This window comes from Hyaena hyaena, unplaced genomic scaffold (assembly GCF_003009895.1).
Source record: "Hyaena hyaena isolate Hyena2069 unplaced genomic scaffold, ASM300989v1 scaffold_4, whole genome shotgun sequence".
Classification (NCBI taxonomy): Eukaryota; Metazoa; Chordata; class Mammalia; order Carnivora; family Hyaenidae; genus Hyaena; species Hyaena hyaena.
In genome coordinates, this window is record NW_024080636.1 from 5,046,695 (window position 1) to 5,062,105 (window position 15,411).

Genomic DNA, 15,411 nt, shown 5'->3' on the forward strand with positions numbered 1-15,411 from the left:
TCCATGTTAACAGCTCAGAGCCTGAAGCTTGCTTCATATTCTGTGTTTCCCTCTCTCTGCCCCTCCCCTGCTCTGTCTCTCTCTCTCTCTCAAAAATTAATAAACGTTAAAAAATAATTAAAAACAATCAAACAAGCAAAACAAAATAATTAAAAACAATCAAACAAGCAAAACAAAATACCCAAAAAACCAAACCCTGGGAAAGAGGGAGAATATGATTTCCACTGTTACCACATTATTAGATTCAAAAGTCCAGTTTTCAACAACAAAAACCACAAGGGCATGCAAAGAAGCAGGAAAGTATGGCTCATTCAAAGGAAAAACAAAACGAAACAGAATCTGTCCCTGAAAATGACCTGATGGCAGATCTACTAGACAAAGACTTTAAAACAACAGTCTCAAAGAACTAAAGAAAGATGTGGAGAAAGTCAAGAAAGTGATGTAGGAACAAAATGGAAACAGGAATAAAGGAGCAGTAACCCTAAAAAGAAACAAAAAAGAAATTCTGGAACTGGAAAGTATGATAACCTAAACAGAAAATTCACTACAAAGATTCAGAGATAGATTTGAGCAAACAGAAGAAAGCATCCCTGGAGCGCCTGGGGACTCAGTTGGCTGAGTGTCCGACCTCAGCTCATGTCATGATCTTGCAGTTTGTGAGTTCGAGCACCATATCGGGCTCTGTGCTAACAAACAGCTCAGAGCCTGGAGCCTGCTTCAGATTCTGTGTCTCCCTCTCTCTCTTTCCCCCTCCCTTGTTCATGCTCTGCCTCGCTCTGTCTCTCAAAAATAAATAAATGTTGGGGCGCATGGGTGGCTCAGTCGGTTAAGCATCCAACTTCGGCTCGGGTCATGATCTCACAGTCCATGGGTTCAAGCCCCACAATGGGCTCTGTGCTGACAGCTCAGAGGCTCGAGCCTTATTTGGATTCTGTGTCTCCCAATCTCTCTACCGCTCCCCTACTCATGCTCTGTCTCTCTCAAAAAATTTTTTTAAAAAATTAAATAAATAAATGTCAAAAAAATTAGAAGAAAGCATCCCTGACCTTGAAGACAGGACAGTGGAAATGATCAGGTCTCGGGAATAGAAAGGAAAAACACTGGAAAAAAGTGAACAGAGCCTAATGGGCCTGTAAGACACCATCAAGGAGCCAAACATACATGCTGTGGGAGTCTCACAGTAGGAGAAAGGGGCAGATAGAATATTTGAAGAAATAATGGCTGGAAACTTCCTAAATCTGATGGAAGACATGAATATAAACATCCAAGAAGCTCAATGAAGTCCAAGTAAGATGAACTCAAAGAGCCCCACAGCAACACAATATAATTAAACTTTTGAAAGACAAAGAGCAAATCTTGAAAGTAACAACAGAGAAGCAAACCATCACATACAAGGGATCCTCACTAAGATGATCAGATTTCTTATTGGGAACTTTGAAGGCCCTCAGGCAGGAGGTCAATATATTCAAAATGCTAAAAGAAAAAAAAAAAAAGCCCTGTCAACCAAAAATCCTATATCCTTCAAAAGTGAGGGAGATGGGGTGCCTGGGTGGCTCAGTCAGTTAGGTGTCTGACTCTGGCTCAGGTCATGACCTCATGGTTCATGGGTTCGAGCCCCGGGTCGGACTCTGTGTTGACAGCTCAGAGCCTGGAGCCTGCTTCAGACTTTGTACCTCCTTCTCTCTTTGCCCCTCCCCCACTGTGCTCTGTCCATGTCTCTCTCTCTCAAAAATAAATAAATATTTTAAAAATTAGGGAGAAATTAAGACATTACCAGAGAAGTCAAATTTGAGGGAGTTCATTACCACTAGACCTGCCCTACAAGAAATACTCAAGGGAGTCCTTCAAGGTGAAATAAAAGTACCCCAGACAGTAATTGAAACTGGACAGAGAAATAAATATCTCAATAAAGGTACATACATGGGCAATTGTTTAAAAGCTAGTATTGTAGCCATGGTTTGTAAATACATTTTTGGTTTTCTGCATGATTTAAGAAACATACATGAAAAGGATTATTATTCTAAAAGCTAATGTGATTGTAACTTCGGTTTCTAACTCCAAATTTTGCTTTCTACGTAGGTGATGAATGCATTTGCAAGAATTCCTAGCTTATGTTTGGGCATACAATGTATATAGATATAATTTGGGGGACATCAACAACCAAAAGGGGTGAGGACAGAGGTGTAAAGAAGCAGAGCTTTTGGATGTTACTGAAGTTAAGCTGATACACATTCAAATTAGAGTATTGTAACTTTAGGATGTTAAATGTAATCTCCATAGTAACCACAAAGAAAATAGCCCTGGGATATACACAAAAGGAAATGGGAAAGAAATTTAAACATTTTACTACAAAAAGTCAACTGAACACAAAAGAAGGTAGTAATGCAGGAAATGAGGGACAAAAAACTGTAAGATACACTGAAAACAGACAGCAAAATGACCAAAGTCCTCATCAGTAATTACTTTAGCTGTAAATGAATTAAACACCCCAATCAAAAGACCCCATTTGGCACAAGGAATAAAAATGCATGATCCAACTCTATGGTGTCTACAAGAGACATTTTAGATCCAAACACACAAACAGATTGAAAATGAGAGAGTGCACTAGTCTATGCCAATGGTGATCAGAACAGAGCAGGGGTGGCTCTCCAAATATCAGACAAAATAGACTTTAAATCAGAAAAGGATACAAAAGACAAAGAAGATATAACAACAAGATATAACATTTATAAACATTTAGGAACTGTTCATTTCATCTCGGTTATATAATTTCTTAGCATAATTACTCATAATATTCCATAGAGTCTTTTGTATTGCTCAAAGTCAGTTGTGATGTTTCATTTCCAATTTAACAGTTTGAGTGCTCTCTCTTTCCTTCTTGGTCAAACTAGCTACATTTTTGTTAATTTTGTTTTTGTTTGTCATTGTTGTTTTTTTTTAAATTGGTTTTCGGTTTTCCTGATTTTTCTCTTATTATATTTCTTTTCTCTATTTTATTTATTCCCACTCTCTCTCTTAAGTTTCTTAGAGTGGAAGTTTTGTTTATTGATTCGAGATCTTTCTTCTTTCTAACATAAATTTTGTTCTATGGATGGCATTTGCTGTTTTCCTTAAGTTCTGGTATATTGTCTTCATTTTCATTCATCTCTATGCATTTCCTAGTTTCTCTGGTGATTTTGATTGTTCTTTATTTATGAATGTGCTGTTTCAATTCCATATTTTTGAATTTCCCAAATTTCCTTCCTTCATTGATCTCTCATCTCATTCCACTGTGGTTTGAGAACAGACTTTGTACTTCAATTCTTTTAACTTTAGGAGGCTTGTTTTATGACCCAACATATGGTCTATCCTGGAGAATGTCCCATGTGCACCTGAGAAGAATGTGTACTCTGGTGTCGTTGGGTGAAGTGGTCTGAAGACGCTTGTTAGGTGTAGCTGGTTCGGAGTGTTGCTTAAGTCATCTGTTTCTTTGGGGATCTTCTGCCAAAGTAGCCTATCCACTGTGGACAGAAGGATATTGAAGTCTGCAACTATTGTTGAGTCGTCTGTTTCTTCCTTCAATTCTGTGCCTTTTTCGTTTCGTGTACTTTGGTCTGGTGCTCTTAGGGAAGGTTAGTTGATTTTTGGAGGTCCTTAGTCCCCCATCCCAAAAGTACTTCCATCTTTGATATCTTATTTGGAGCCCAGGAAATATGTGAGCTTTTCCACTGGAGATCAATATTCTTCTATAAATAGCTTCTAGGGTGTGATATCAGGGTTCCTAATTCACAACGTACAATAATATGCATCTTCTACAGAGATGTCATATAACAGATCTCACTCTCTGGTACTATATGGAGGTTATGATCAAAGTTGTAGATAAAAACTAGCATAGTGACCCCTAATGTCCTTTTCAGTTTTCTCTTGTGAAAGTGACGTGCTCCATATCGGCAACATCCTCAAACTTTATATTTCACCCAGACTATATATTTTACCTGAAAATCATAATTGCCAAACTACACAGCTGTCAGGATTTTATCCCCAGCTAGAATCTGTTAGAATCTGTGTAGACTGCACCCTAGACCAAGTCACTATTCCCAGATTCCCCAGCTTCTCTGTACATAGCTTTATGTATCATATTTTAGTTTCTTAACTGCCTGTCTCTCCATCACTCCTTTCTCACAGTGCTGGTTTCTACTTTAAGAAAACTCGAAGTGAAATGCTAAATCAGAATTTCATTCATTAGTCTCCATAATGAGGAGTTTTAGCCAGTACCTTCTCCACCTTTAGTCTTTGTCTTCCTACCATGCTCTGAGATGTTCTTTCCATATGAATTTTATCCAACAATAAATATTAAAGATTTGTTTTGCACTTGCCAATCTAACAAATGTGGGTTTTGCTGGCAAAAGAGTCTCAAAACAATTATGGAAGTAGTTGAGCTAAATCATAGATTGGGGAGTTTATTGCTGTTAAAGACATCTGAAATCCAACATGTTCTTCTGGAAAAGATTCCAATTACAGTGCTTACAGTATCCTTGCCTAATATGGCTCAGTGCAAATATTCTGCACATACAATGAGATAGGTATACACAATCCTAGGTTATCTTATTCCAGTTGTGCTCACGGTTTTTAATATTCTACACCCACTTTTTATTCAAAATACTCTTTTATTCAATCTGTCTATAGCTTGTGTCTAGACTGAGACTAGTGTTTACTAACAACACTTTGAGCCTTTCTTTCCCCCAAATCAATTTAAGCCCTTATTGACCACGTTATGGACTGAATTGTGCCCCCAGTGCCAAATTCATTATGTTGAAGCCCGGATCGCGGAAGCCACTGTATTTGGAGACAGGGTGCAGAAGGAATTAAGGTTGGACAAGATCGTAAAGCTGGGGCCTTGATCCAATACGATTAGTGTCCTACCAGACAACAGAGACCAGTTTCCTTCCCTCTTTCTCGTGCACACCACGCAGAGGAAGGGCCACGCGAGGGCTGAGTGAGAAGGCAGCCGTCCACTAGCCACGAATGGACCCTCTACAGCTTGATGTGGGACTTTCAACCTCCGAAACTGTGCGAAAATAAATGTCTGTTGCTTGAGCCACCCAGGTCATCTTGTTACGGCAGCCTGAGCAGACGTATACACTGTGCCTGGCCCTAGAGACAGGCAGACAAATGAGACAAAGTCCTCAGCTCTAGGAGCACACGGTCTAGTAAGAAGGGACAGCTCGTGAAAACACGTGGTCAGTGCTTCCAACTCAGCCTGCGAGTTCTGAAAGGCTCCACGGAGCACACATTTGAGCAAGGTTTTCAAAGAGGCCCGACGAGGTGAGGAAACAGCAACCCAGGAAGAGAGAACCCCCAGCAAGGACTGACACTTTATTTTTCTTTAATTTTTTTAATGTTTGTTTATTTTTGAGAGAGCGACAACAGAGCATGAGTGGGGGAGGGGCAGAGAGAGAGGGAGACACAGAATCCGAAGCAGGCTCCAGGCTCTGAGCTGTCAGCACAGAGCCTGACGCGGGGCTCAAACCCACGAACGGTGAGATTATGACCTGAGCCGAAATCGGACGCCTAACCGACTGAGCCCCCCGCCCCCAGGGCCCCAAGGGCTGACACTTTAAAAGGCAGGATATGTCTGGCGAACACTGAGAGGCCAGAGGGTGCAGAAGACATGACAAGGAGGCGTGGGAGGGGAGGGACTGGAAAGAGGGACTGGGACAGGACGTGAAGGTCCCTGATGCCAAAGAGCTTGCATTTCAATGTAAGAAAATATCACTCAACATGTTCGTTTACTAGAGGTCAGACTGGGTATCTTTTTTTTTAAGTTTATTTATTTTGAGTGAGAGAGAGCATGACCTGATAGGAACAGAGAGGAGGGAGAGAGAATCCCAAGCAGGCTCCGAGCTGTCAGCACAGAGCCTGACGCAGGGCTCGAACTCATGAACTGTGAGATCATGACCTGAGCCGAAATCAAGAAGCGGATGTTCAATCGACCGAGCCACCCGGGGGCCCCTATGGACTAGGTGTCTTCACAACAGAAATTAATTTTCTCCCTCTAGAGGTGAGAAATCTGAAATCAAGGGGTCAGCAAGGTTGGTTTTGTCCAAGGCCTCCCTCATCAGCTGCGGGTGGCTGCCTTCTCCCTGGGCAGCCAGGGACCGTCCCTCTGGAAGCACAACTGTGTCCAAACTCCCCCTTCTTGTAAAGATGGCATTCATATTGGATTAGGGCCCACCTTAATGAACTCATTTTAACTTAATTACCTCTTTAGAGATGCTATCCCCAAATGTGGCCCCACTTCAAGTTATGGGGGTTACTCCTTCAAACGGGGAACGGTGGGGGTAGGGAGAGAGCACAGCCCAGCCCGTAACGAACAACTACCACAGGTACAGTACAAGTGAGTTTGAGACATTGCCTGCTAGGGAAGGGATTCCTTTTATGCCATTTGTTCACGTTTCCCCCCACTGGGCTCCTAGGGTTTGAAAGATTTCATCTGCCGAAGTATGCTGATTAACTTATAAATTCTCCATTTTCAAAAAACAAAGATGGTAGATCGGTCAGATGTGATGAGCAGGCAACATCTAGAATGACCAGACTGAGTTCATAAAATCTCAACCAAGAGGAGAATTTGACGTTCACATCAACCTGTGAGGATTTGTTGTGGGTGCGTGCGTGTGTGTGTGTGTTGTGGCTGGAGACAAGACTTTCTGGAGTGGAACAGGAGCTGAAGTGTAGGCTCCTACACACACACACACACACGCACACACACACACGTTGAGTGTGTCTGCATCGTGGCACTTAGCATATCGTACTGCAATTTTGTGGTTATGGGTCTGCATCCCCCCAGATTCTGAACCCCTGTCCACAGGGACCCCACCTCACTCCTTCTGCAACCCCAGCAATGTCCCTGATGGTCTTGAACCGACCAGACCCACCGCAACGTGCAGAGCAGGGGCTACAGAGTTGAAAGCCACTGTTCTAGGATGTTCGGTGTACATGGGAAGGGTCTACAGTCACATGTTCACACCCCTGCCTCACACGCACTCTTATCTTAAATGCCATCAAGCCGCAGATGCAGATGCCACGGAGTCTGATATGGATACAGCTGCTCCTGAGCGGAGGCTCTCGGGGCGCTCGGCGGAGCCGGCAGGGAACGATCTCCACTTCCATGTCTATTCCTGGCTGACTCCCACTCCCGCTGAGAACAAAGGTATCACCCGGGCCTGGCAGAGTCTCATAGTTAATACCATCTTAATAAATGCCATTGAATGAATGAATGAATGCGTACATAAATACATGAATAAAAGAAATGTAAGTAAAAATAACAAAAGCTGGGGCACTCAGGCAAGGAGGAGGTGAGTTGGGCTTTGACAGATGAAGAGGAACTTGGAATAGGCAGAGAAGAGGGAGAGAGACACATTCAGGTGAGGAAATCACAAGAGAAAATTCCGGGATGGAAATATGTTTTACGGTTTTCAGTAGGTAAAAATTTTAATCAGCTTAACAATAACCCACAACCCTTGGACCAACTACAGTAGGTAAAAATTTTTTTTTTTAATGTTTTTTTTTATTTATTTCTAGGAGAGAGACAGCGTGAGCAGGGGAGGGTCAGAGAGAGAGGGAGACACAGACTGAAATAGGCCCCAGGCTCTGAGCTGGCAGTCAGCACAGAGCCCGACGCGGGGCTCGAGCCCACAAACCGCGAGATCATGACCTAAGCGAAAGTCGGTCGCTTAACCGACTAAGCCCAGTAGGTAAAAATTTTAAATCCAAGTTTGATATACAGAGAAAAGTTTACAAACCATAAAGGTACAGCTAAATGAATCATCAGAAAGGAAATATATCCACATAACCCCCTTTGAGATCAAGAAATAGAACATTCTTCTCTGTATCTCCTTTTGTATGGTTGAATATTGATCCACAGGATGTATTAGAAAATATCAACATAAACACCTAAGAGGGGATATGTCACCTCCTAGGTCCATCCCGGAAGGATGAACAATGGCCACCCAAAGACAGCAAGTCTTAATCCCAGGGACTTGTAAGTGTTACCTTATTTGGAAACCAGGATATGGACATAGCTTGTGAGGGCCGCTACCACAGCGCTGACAGACACAGATTAGCGTCAGTCTGTTGTCAAAATCACCTATGGGCCAAGTTACTAACAGAAGTTTACACCTGCCAGGCTGAGGGCCAGATCTCAGGCAACTGCTGGTTCCCTTCTGTCCCACCACAAACCGCCGCCATGCCTGTCACCTCTTTCCATCAAAGCAGCACAAGTCATTATTATTTCCATTTTACAGATCAATAAACTGAGCTTCCAAAGATGTGAGTAAAGCTGCAGGTCAAACATGGTGAGGACAGAGCTGGGGTCTGGACTCTGGCGTGATCATGGAAATAACACCTCTCGACTCGATCCCCCCACCTCCTTCACCCCCTCCAGGACTATTACACAGTCTCTCACTTTGGGGCCATGCACACTGTGACAGATGACAAACACAAGAGGAGACTTCCACGGATCTCTGAAAAAAACCCGTACATCATCTTGAGTTTTCTGTTCTACTCCTGGCATCCTGATTCCTGGGGCCTTCACTTAGATCACATGGCCGGTCCCCTCACCCCCGCAGTCACACCCTCAAAGTCTGCCACAGTGTGTCTGCACGCTTCTTTATTTATTTATTTATTTTAAATGTTTTTATTTATTTCCAGGAGAGAGAGAGACAGCGTGAGCAGGGGAGGGTCAGAGAGAGAGGGAGTCACAGACTGAAACAGGCTCCAGGCTCTGAGCTGGCAGTCAGCACAGAGCCCGACGCGGGGCTCGAACCCACGAACCGCGAGATCATGACCTAAGCAAAAGTCGGACGCTTAACCGACTAAGCCACCCAGGCGCCCCGTCTGCACGCTTCTTTAAAGAGGGCTTCCTGGAACTGACAATTATAAAAACTTTTATCGAGTACGTACGTGCCAGGCTCCCTTCTAAGTACTTCAATCATAGAACTTCAGTTTAATGTCAACAACTCCATTAAGTAAGATTACTATTCTTCCCTATACTGGAAATGAGGAAACGGACATGCAAGTGAAGTATCTTGCTCAAGGCCACAAACTAGGAAATGAAAGCTGGTGCTGAAATGGGAGCCCTGCATTCTTAACCTCAACTGTCTATGCTGCCTCGCCTTGTGCCTACTCAGTTGGAAGAGATCACCTCCCTTGTTTCAAATACTATACCCCATGTAATGCAACCTTAGGTCACATGGCAGTTACACATGTGCAGGCATTTGTTCTTGCTAAATGCGTATGCCTCTGTCCCTCTCTTCTTCTTACCAGAAGAGGCCCCGAAAGCCACAGACCTGGAGAAAAAGTATGTGGCAGGTAAGGGGTGGACAGGCAGAAAGAAGGCTAAGAACACGAGAAGGCTGGCCACATAAGGAGATGAAGGATCTAATAAAACAGCAAGCGGGTCAACACAGAGGTGCAATGACAGAGCAGGTGCGGGAAGGCCGTGGGCTGGTTTGGGGCAAATCTCACAGACCCTGTGTGTGCATCACATGACCCCTGAGAGTCCTCAAAGGCAGGTGGGGCACTGTACGTGGCTGCGTGTAGAAGAGCACCTGCACACAGCAAACCTTGAAACCGCTGATCACTCATAGGCCCACGCAACGGGGAAGGAGAAGAGCATCCCGTTGCCAGCGCTTCAGACACGGCGGGGATGCAAGCCCCTCTTCAAAGACGTGGTGGCTCTGCTCGCGGGGGGTCTCTCCAGCTTTGTCTCCAAGTCTCACGCACCTCAATGACCTCACCGTCCGTCGCCGCCTCCGCCCCCTTTCCACGTACACAAAACCCACTCGTCCTCGGAGGCCACTCGGCCCCAGGGCTGTGACCACGTGCTTCATCCCGTCCGCCTGCGGGGATCTGTCCTGCTGCAGAACTCGGCCCCACCTCTGCCTCGGCCATCACTGGGCCGCGATACCTCCTGATGGCTTGCTTTCATTCTTTCATTCTTGCTGGCAAAATTTTGTTCCCAGAAAAAGGATACAATGGGCTGCTCCATGTCATTCCCGGTATTTTGGGCCGTTTTTTAAAACATGCTAAATGCTGCCACTGTTTTTTTTTTCAGTGACTATAAAGTCTCCAGAGAAAATAAATAACAGCTGTAGGAAATGTAGCAGTTTGTTTTAATCCTTTGCACTGATGTCTGAAATGTGAAAAACAAGCTGGGACATGTTGGAAGTGCCCAACGGAGTGGAATCTCCAGGATGAAGTTAAGTCTTGAAAGGGTCTTGAAAGAATCCAGCTAAATCCCAGTTTAATCATTAATTTTTTTTGCTATGAAGCCAAATGTGTTGACCTTGAGAAAGATCTAGTCTAGAATCTTTAAAGGGGGACAGGGAGTCTCTGACTACCTACTGGAAATCATAAATCTAACAGTAAAACTACTGGAGCTAAGACATCACAGTTCTTGGCTTTTAGCTAGAATTGTAAGAACTCAGTGCAATTACATTAGTTATGGTGCCGGAAGCCTAAACTTCTGAATGTTAGTTACATTTTTTATTAGTAAAGGGAAAACTGAATTATTATTTCACAACCAAAATCTTTTAAAACAAGAATCCCATTAGAAACAACAATTTGGGGGTGTCTGGGTGGCTCAGTCAGTTAAGTGTCCGACTTCAGCTCAGGTCATGATCTCATGTTGAGCTCGATCCCCGTGTTGGGCTCTGCGCTGTCAGCGCAGAGCCTGCTCCGGATCCTCTGTCTCCCTCTCCTTGCCCCTCCCCCGCCTGCACCCACACACACCCTCAAAAGTAAAATAAACATAAAAAAAGAAAAAATTATTTAATACCTTTAATATTCCCATTTAATCCTTGCAACCTAATGAAGGTACTGTTATCACCTTCGATTTACAGGTGAGGACACTGATGAGCTCAGAGTTCAAGAGCTTGTCCAAGGCCATCTGGCTCGCAAGCAGCATGTTCAGGAATCAGAGTCAGGGCAACGAATGCCAGAGCTCAGGCTCTTCCTCACCGTGTTATTCATCTCCCTTTTCTCTCTGTTTGGAGGGACTCTGCCTTCCCAACAACTAAAAGAGGAAGACTCCCCAATAGGTTCAAGTTCAGGCAGGAGGCAGCAATGGGGGGAAGCAGACTCTCAGGGAGTGCCTGCTGTAGACACAGCACCTCATGGATTTCTGGATCTCAGCGAGTCTGGGGGAAAGTGTATCTGGGGCGCCTGGGGGCTCAGTCGGTTAAGCATCTGACTTCGGCTCAGGTCATGATCTCACAGTTCGTGGGTTCGAGCCCCACGTCGGGCTCTGTGCTGACAGCTTAGAACCTGGAGCTGCTTCAGAATCTGTATCTCCCTCTCTCTCTGACCCTCCTCTGCTCACACCGTGTCTCTCTTCAGAAATAAATAAAACATTTAAAAAAAAATTTTAAAAAGTGTATCATCTAAGAACTATGAAACTTTGGGGCACAATCATTTAAGAAAGAATTCCATGCTCTGTGGTCTGGTGATAATACCCCAAATTCTCCATGCTGCTGCCTTTAGTACCTACCTTCTCTTGACCATGGATGTCATTTTATAAATACCCAGTCACCCTCCTGGAGACTGAAGAATGGGATGAGAAAAGCAGCATGTGCCACTGCTATCTACCCATTTGTTCTAGTTTTTCCCTTTTTCTTTAGGTAAAAAATATTCGAGGACGGGGCACAAATTCTCTTCAATAAATGGCTCAAAATAAAAGACAAAAGTGCAAGTACATTTCTAGATTTAAAGAATTGTCACTTTAAAGAGGTCACTCCAGGGGCACTTGGGGGCTCCGTCAGTTGAGCATCAGGCTCTTGATTTCAGCTCAGGTCATGATCCTGGGGTCATGAGATCAAGCCCCACGGAAGGCTCTGTGCTGAGCATGGAGCCTGCTTGGCATTCTCCTCCCCCCCTCCCCCCCACACTGCTCTCCCCTACTTGAATGTTCTCTGAAATTAAAAAAAATAATAAAGAGGTCACTCCAAGAGGCACCTGGGTAGCTCAGTCAGTTAAGCATTTTACTCTTGATCTCAGCTCAGGCCTCGATCTCAGGGTTAGAAGTTTAAGCCCCCGCATTGGGCTCTGCACTGGGCATGAAGCCTCCTTAAAAATAAACGAATAGGCCACTGCAGATACGAAGAAGGTGGCAGCTTCTGTGAGTCGGGGACCTCTGCAGCCCTACCCCACGCCCGCAGCCCACTGCCAGGCTGACGGTCCAGCAGCTATGTGAATTCCTTAACGCCAGGCGCAGAGTGGCTTCCTGTTGTCTCATGCTTTCTGTTACGTCCTAACAGAGAATGATACCGATCTCAAAGCTCAAGTCTACCTGAACTGAAGGCCAGGACACAGCTGCAATTCAACAGGTCTTATCTTGCAATTTTTCTTCACCAGGTTAAACTAGACTTCAAGTGTCCAAGATGTTAATGAGTGGATCGCAGTGGCAAAGCCGATCCAATGGTGGATCCTGTCCGTTGCTGGGACTCTAGCAGGAGAGCAGGACGGCGTGAACTTGTATTTGACTTAGGTGAGGCAGGTAAACCAACAGGTGCACGTGTTTATTTACTGAACCTACGAAAATGACCCCGCCTGGGCAAGCCTAAGAATCCTCAGCGGTTAAGCACAGTGAAAGGGATTTCAGAAATATTGTCCAACACTTTTGGGGAACTATTTCACAAATTTCACAAAGAGCTTCACTAAATGGACGTAACCAAATTCAATGGAGGTAGAGGTCTGCGTGCAAACTGCCTCTATTCTCCCAAGTTATAGCCAGTTTAAGGCTGTCATTTCAGTAAGCGCTTGAATTTTACCACATAATGTGCAAGTCAGCTAAAGTGCTATTAAACACACAAACCTTTTTACGTGCCTTAGAAAGGCATCGATCACCTAAAGCTACAATATGTAATTAAGAAGTAAATGTACCATTTTGCTTTGCCTCACAAGATAAATTTTGTATTATTTCCAGAATAAAAGGTGTGATTTTAACTAGCTACATTTCAACGATAAATATACCTGATCCCTGAACAACATGGAAGGTAGGGTCACTGACGCCCCTCCCAGTCAAAAATCCAAGTATAACTCTTGGCTCCCCCAAAACTTAACTACTATTGACTGGAAGTCTTACTCAAAACACAGTCAATTAACTGTTGACAGAGCTTGTATATATATTATGCATTGTGTTCTTGCAATAAAGCTGGACGAAAGGAAGTCAAAAGAAAAATACTATACTGTGTTTATTGAAAACAAAATCCTACATGGTTCAAGCCTGTGTTGTCCAAGGGTCACCTGTACATACGTGAAAGGCCACCACCGTCTGTGTTCCGTATGTGGTAACAACCTAGATATTATATAGCAATATCTATACTTATTTTTTTTTTTTTAATGTTTATTTCTAGGAGAGAGAGAGAGAGATAGCATGAGCAGGGGAGGGTCAGAGAGAGAGGGAGTCACAGACTGAAACAGGCTCCAGGCTCTGAGCTGGCAGTCAGCACAGAGCCCGACGTGGGGCTCAAACCCACGAACCGCGAGATCATAACCTAAGCGAAAGTCGGACGCTTAACCGACTAAGCCACCCAGGCGCCCCTATACTTTCATGTTAAAAACAAAAATTACTGTTCAATTTGTAGGAAGGCACTAGGGACACCTGGGTGGCTCAGTCAGTTTAGCACCCAATCTCGGTTTCAGCTCAGGTCATGGTCTTGCTGCTTCGTGGGTTCGAGCCTTGAGCCAGGCTCTGCTTGTGTAGTAAGGAGCCTGCTTGGGATTCTTTCTCTGGCCCTCCCCCACTTGTACTGTGTCTCTCTCTCTTTTTTTTAAAGAAGGCACTAGAGACATTTTGGAATGAATGAGCCTCACACAGACAGAACCACATACGAGGATTCACAAGCTGTTGATCAGAAGGGAGCTAAGGAAAAGTCTGGGATAATATTTCTCTCAATAAAGAAAAAGAAGGGTTTGTATTTTTGGTAACTAGTTGAGGGCCTATAATGTGCTACGGATGGTGACGCGAGGTGGGACTGGGGGCTGGGAGGGAACAGGGAAGAAGGTGCCCGGGAAGGTTTAAGTGATGGGAGTTTAGGACAGTCAGTAAAGGCCAGGAAGGCTGCCCTGGGACAGATGAGTGGCCACTGCGGCTTGGCACCAAGCATCTGTGGAGTCCCTAACCCAAGCAGGTACTGCATGGTTGTTGAAGGGGCCTGTGGAAAGGGACGCCAGGCTGGAAGTAAGACCTGGGCTCTGGCTCTAACCACATGGGTGGCTCTGATAAGTCGTGCGCCACCCAGGAGCTGTACTGTAAGTTCTGTTCATACCAATATAAACAAAAACACTACAGAGCATGGCATTAATGACCACACAGTAATACAGGATTAGTCAACCTTCTCCGACTAGTTATACATACAAAATTCGCAAGGACAGGCAACATTCTCCTGGCTGGATTTCTTTTTCAACCTACCCCGAGGCGGGGGGGGGGGGGGGGGGGGGGGGGAAGACCCCCAAACATCTGGCAACATCTACATTTTGGATTCCTAGGGGGAAGTCACCCTAAGGGCAGGGAATAAGTCGGGCTTTATTTCAAACGCAGGGGCCACTTTTTAAAAAAATTTTTCTTTAAAAAACGTGTATTGAGAGAGACAATGCAAGTAGGAGTAGGGCAGAGAGGGAGAGAGAGAGGGAGACACAGAATCCGAGCAGGCTCCAGGCTCTGAGCTGTCAGCACAGAACCGGAGGCAGGGGGAGGCAGGGCTGGAGATCGTGATCTGAGCTGAAGTCAAAAGCTGAGTCTGCATCCGACTTCAGCTCAGGTCATGATCTCACAGTTAGTGGGTTCGAGCCCCACATCAGGCTCTGTGCTGATGGCTCAGCCTGTTTCAGATTCTGTGTCTCCCTCTCTCTCTGCCCCTTCCCCACTCATTCTGTCTCTCAAAACTGAATAAATGCTAAAAAAATTAAAAAAAAAAAAAAAGCTGAGTCACCCAGGCGCCCGAGGGACCATCGTTCTTAACCCTCAAGTGTGCAGTCTAGCTGGCTAAGGAGTCCTTATTAAGACGTTGGTCCAAGGCCGCGCTTTCAGGGAGGGGAGGGCTCCTCGGCGGGTGAAATCAGGCGCAAACTTGTTCTCTCCGAACCCGCACAAACCTTCTTTCGGTTTTCAAATACTCAAGAGCCATACACCCCTCCCCCACCAAAAAGGTTAAGGACCACGGCTCTAGGAAATGTTCCTCTTCGGAAGCTTGTTTCCTAAATAGTTAGTCCTGGGCCTGACTCCCGGCGTGTCGGTGGCCGAGTCTCACGACCCACGAGGCAGGGACGGGCGCAGGGCCCCGTAACCTCCACTCCCCGGAGCCCCTACACCAAGGGCTCCGCGGGGATATTCCGACGAGAGCGCGGGAACGGAGGCGCCGGTCGCGCAGTCTG